Below are 3687 nucleotides of genomic sequence, written 5' to 3'. Positions count from 1 at the left end.
TCAGCCCGATCCATCATGGGTATAGAACCAAGAATCATGTGTATTTACTCCGGTCAGCACCAATCCATCATGGGTATAGAACCAAGAACTGTGTATATTACTCTGGTCAGCACCATCCATCATGGTATAGAACCAAGACACTGTGTATATTTATCTGGTCAGCACATCCATCATGGGTAGACCAAGACACTGTGTATATTACTCTGTCAGCCCGATCCATCATGGGTATAGAACCAAGACACTGGTGTATATTACTCTGGTCAGCCCATCCATCATGGGTATAGAACCAAGACACTGTGTATATTACTCTGGTCAGCCACAATCCATCATGGGTATAGAACAAGACATGTGTATATTACTCTGGTCAGCCCGATCCATCATGGGTATAGAACCAGACAACTTGTATATTACTCTGGTCAGCACCCATCCATCATGGTATAGAACCAAGACACTGTGTATATTAATCTGGTCAGCCCGATCATCATGGGTATAGAACCAAGAAATGTGTATATTACTCTGGTCAGCCCGATCCATATGGGTGTAGAACCAACGACACTGTGTATATTACTCTGGTCAGCCCGATCATCATGGTATAGAACCAAGACACTGGGTGTATATTACTCTGGTCAGCCGATCCATCATGGGTATAGAACAAGACACTGTGTATATTACTCTGGTCCAGCCGATCCATCATGGGTATAGAACCAAGACACTGTGTATATTCTCTGGTCAGCCCATCCATCATGGGTATAGAACCAAGACACTGTGTATATTACTCTGGTCAGCCACATCCATCATGGTATAGAACCAGACACTGTGTATATTACTCTGGTCAGCCCATCCATCATGGGTATAGAACCAAGACACTGTGTATATTACTCTGGTCAGCCCCATCCATCATGGTTGTATAGAACCACGACACTGTGTATATTACTCTGGTCAGCCCCATCCATCATGGGTATAGAACAAGCACTGTGTATATTACTCTGGTCAGCCCATCCATCATGGGTTATAGAACCAAGACACTGTGTATATTAATCTGGTCAGCACATCCATCATGGGTATAGAACAAGACACTGTGTATATTCTCTCTGGTCAGCCCCATCCATCATGGGTATAGAACAAGACACTTGTATATTATCTGGTCAGGCCCATCCATCATGGGTATAGAACCAGACACTGGTTGTATATTTACTCCTGGTCAGCACCATCCATCATGGGTATAGAACCAAGACACTGTGTATTATTACTCTGGTCAGCCCGATCATCATGGGTAGAACCAAACACTGTGTATATACTCTGGTCGCCGTCCATCATGGTATAGAACAAGACACGGTGTATATTACTCTGGTCAGCACCATCCATCATGGGTATAGACCAAGACACTGTGTATATCACTCTGGTCTGCCCCATCCATCATGGTATAGATAGGGAGTTTTTCCTAGCCACCGTGCTTCTACACCTGCATTGCTTGCTGTTTGGGGTTTTAGGCTGGGTTTCTGTACAGCACTTTGAGATATCAGCTGATGTACGAAGGGCTATATAAAATAAACTTGATTTGATTTGATTAGTGAGGAATGGTGGCCGAGGTCAGATCAGGTCACATGAAGGGAGAAGGAACAGTTTATTACCCACATTACTTAACTTCCTGCCCTAACAACAAAGATGTAGTGTTTAGAGAAAGGGAGGAGACTCCGCCTAAAGGGGGTATAAATACTGGTCCTGGAGGAAACATGTCTTTGTCTTATGCAGCTGTGTGACCCAGTGGGTGAATAACCTTGGTTTGAGCTTTACTTTACTAGTTTATCTATTTAGAATCTAACAGTGCTTTGTTGAAGCACCTTTGGCAGTGATTACAGCCTCGAGTCTTCTTGGGTATGACGCGACAAGCTTGGCACACCTGTATTTTGKGGAGTTTCTCCCATTCTTCTCTGCAGATCCTCTCAAGCTCTGTCAGGTTGGATGKGGAGCGTCGCTGCACAGATATTTTTAGGTCTCTCCAGWGATGTTTGATCGAGTTCAGGTCCGGACTCGAAACTCCCAAGCGGGCTGTCATGTGCCTTTTACTGAGTGGCTTCCATCTGGCCACTCTACMATAAAGGCCTGATTGGTGGAGTGCTGCAGAGATGGTTGTCCTTCTGGAAAGTTCTCCCATSYCYACAGAGGAACTCTGGAGCTCTGTCAGATTATTTGACCTCATGGCTTGGTTTTTGCTCTGACATGTACTGTCAACTGTGGGACCTTAYATAGACAGGTGTGTGCCTTTCCAAATCATGTCCAATCAATTGAATTTACCACAGGTGGACTCCAATCAAGTTGTAGAAACATCTCAAGGATGATTAATGGGAACAGGATGCACCTGAGATAAATTTAGTGTCACAGAGCAAAGGGTCTGTAAATAAGATATTTCTTAATACATTCCATCAACCACGCTCCACAACCAGGTGGTGTGGCCGAGGAATGTTGTGGCCGGGTAACGATGTGGCCGGGGAACGATGTGGCCGGGGAACGATGTGGCCGGGGAACGATGTTTGGAGGCAAAACATTACTGAACATAACGTGCCAATGTAAACTGAGATTTTTGGATATAAATATGAACTTTATCGAACAAAACATACATGTATTGTGTAACATGAAGTCCTATGAGTGTCATCTGATGAAGATCATCAGGTTAGTGATTTCATTTTATCTCTATTTCTGCTTTTTGTGACTCCTCTCTTTGGCTGGAAAATGGCTGTGTTTTTCTCTGTGACTTGGCTCTGACCTACATAATCGTTTGTGTTTGCTTTCGTTAAAGCCTTTTTGAAATCAGACACTGTGGTGGATTAACACAAGTTTATCTTTAAAATGGTGTAAAATACTTGTTTGTCTGAGGAATTTTAATTATGAGATTTCTGTTGTTTTTGAATTTGGCGCCCTGCAGTTTCACTGGCTGTTGTCAACATTAACGGGATCTCAGCCGTAAGAAGTTTCTGTGTTGAACCTTACGTTCCAGCCTAGCCTGGTTTAAGCCTCTGTGTTATTTTATATTACCATTTATTTAACCAGGTGGGCCAGGTGAGAACAAGTTCTCATTTACAACTGCGACCTGGCCAAGATAAAGCAAAGCAGTTCGACAAAACAACAGAGTTACACATGGAATTAATAACACTGTGTTGACCCTTTGTTTGTGTTTGTCATCATTGCCATCCTGCCAGCCACGCCTAGCGAGTCGTTACATAGTATACCTCATGACGAGGGAGACGATGACAATACAGCTCCAGCTCCCAGGAGGGTCTGGGGAGGGTCTCTGTGCAGGAGGCCAGCATGTGAAAAGGTGAGAGGCGTTCAGGACAAACACAAACTCTGACCCTCCTTCCGTCACTAGTTCAGCTCCCGGATACTGGAGGCGAAAGTCCGTGGTGTAAACCTGGATAGAGGCAACAGGAAGGAGAGGCAGACAGGAAGGAGAGGCAGACAAAGGAAGGAGAGGCAGACAGGAAGGAGAGGCAGACAGGAAGGAGAGGCAGACAGGAAGGAGCAGAAGGAAGAGAGACAGGACAGGAAGGGAGAGAAGACAGGAAGGGAGAGACAGACAGGAAGGAGAGACAGACAGGAAGGAGAGCAGACAGGAAGGAGATGCAGACAGGAAGGAGAGCAGACAGGAAGAGAGAGACAGAAAAAAAGGAAAAAAGACAGAAGGAGACA

At 44.8% G+C, this 3687-nt stretch overlaps 1 protein-coding gene across 1 annotated transcript in view; it reads right to left on the bottom strand.

Moving 5' to 3' along the window:
* Positions 1-3374, bottom strand: part of tmem131 (transmembrane protein 131) — a 14700-nt gene extending 11326 nt beyond the window's left edge. The window contains exon 1 of the mRNA XM_070440414.1: positions 3228-3374. The gene's annotated coding sequence lies outside the window, so the exon portion shown is untranslated. The remainder of the gene's footprint in view (positions 1-3227) is intronic.
* Positions 3375-3687: the final 313 nt, after the last annotated feature.

The sequence above is a fragment of the Salvelinus sp. IW2-2015 genome, unplaced genomic scaffold, assembly GCF_002910315.2.
Source record: "Salvelinus sp. IW2-2015 unplaced genomic scaffold, ASM291031v2 Un_scaffold2523, whole genome shotgun sequence".
Classification (NCBI taxonomy): Eukaryota; Metazoa; Chordata; class Actinopteri; order Salmoniformes; family Salmonidae; genus Salvelinus; species Salvelinus sp. IW2-2015.
The sequence above is the reverse complement of the archived record's forward strand: the minus strand, read 5'-3'. Positions and strand labels throughout refer to the sequence as shown.